Below are 1,504 nucleotides of genomic sequence, written 5' to 3'. Positions count from 1 at the left end.
TATATATAATATTTCTTCTCTCTATCTCTCCACTTCGGGGACTCGGCAGCTAATATATATAGTATAGCAAAAAAAATAAAAATGTATGTAGACTGGATTAAATGCGTAGTTCAAGGAATAAGTTTTTGATGATCCGGCCATTGGGAGAGAGAACTTAAAATGAAGAGGCAAAGTACGCCAAAAGCAACAACAACAAAAAAACTCCCCCCCACTTTATTGCTAAATTAAAGGCTTGTATGAGAGCCTTATTTTGTGGTGAGTTTTCTCCCACTACCCACCACTTTTTTTTTACCCCTTTCTTTTTGTTTATTATATATATTTTTGAGTATTTTATTTCTTTCTTCTTTTCTTTTCTTTTCTTTTTTTTTTTTGGAAGTTTTTCTTTTAGGAAGTGCAAATGCCTCTTTAGACCACTATCTTGTCTTTGTTCTTTGTTCTTTTGCATGAATTATTGTTTAAGTAGTGTATGTGTTTGTGTGTACACTCCCATAATATATCCATTTAGTCTTGCAAAAATTATCACTTCTACTATGAGTGACTTCAACTGTTGGCGAGTGCAAAATATATGTCCTTATACGCCAAAGTTGAATTCACAAACAAAGTGCTATTTCTATAGGGTTTATATATGCACTCAACTCTAAAAATGAACCTCCAACTTATAAAAGAAAATGATCATCAGATGCAAAAAAAAAAAAAAAAAACAAAACAAAAGCATATAAATTTGTTTAAACTTTAATTTGCCTATGTAGATGTGACTCTTTAGCCTGAGGGCATTTTTGTAAACTCTAAATATTGTTGTTTAGTCAGAAAAAGATTATCGATAGCTGAAAGGTAAATTTTAATTTATTAGTTATATAGGAAAACAGAGTGCAAAAAATCTTGGCATATTTGGATATGTAGACTGGGAAATCACTAATTATCAAAATTAGAAAAGACTAGACTGCGCTGAACTGAAGGTATTGACTTATTTATAAGAACGCCTTTCTTTGGGGGACTAATCATGAGAGAGATTAAAGAGAGAAAAAAAAGGCACAATATTTATGTATTGTAACAACAATTTTAATATTGTCAAAAAACAATGTTGTTCATAAACTGCTTATACGGATAGCATGCTTATGGATGATACTAGTGGCTTTGTTTGGTATTGTTTTCTCATCCTAAAATCAGCTTCTGCTGGTAGCAAAAACTGATTTTAGTGTTTGGTAAATCTCCTCAAAAGTACTTTTTAAAAAATTTTTGAAGAATTTACAACCAACATCAGAAGCAGCGCCCTAAAGATAGTTTTAGCTTTTAGATTGTCTAGGAATCAACATAGTACAATTAATAAAACTTTCATAATACCCCTAATGAAATTTAAAATTTACAATCTTCCTAATCTATAATATAATATAATAGTAATATTGTAACAAATAATATCATAATTATATTAATAACTCTAATATTATTATTTTATCATATAATATGATATTATAATAATATTATAATAATTTTAATAATATGATAT

Source organism: Morus notabilis, unplaced genomic scaffold (genome assembly GCF_000414095.1).
Source record: "Morus notabilis unplaced genomic scaffold, ASM41409v2 Scaffold848, whole genome shotgun sequence".
Lineage (NCBI taxonomy): Eukaryota > Viridiplantae > Streptophyta > Magnoliopsida > Rosales > Moraceae > Morus > Morus notabilis.
Note: the sequence above shows the minus strand (reverse complement) of the source record.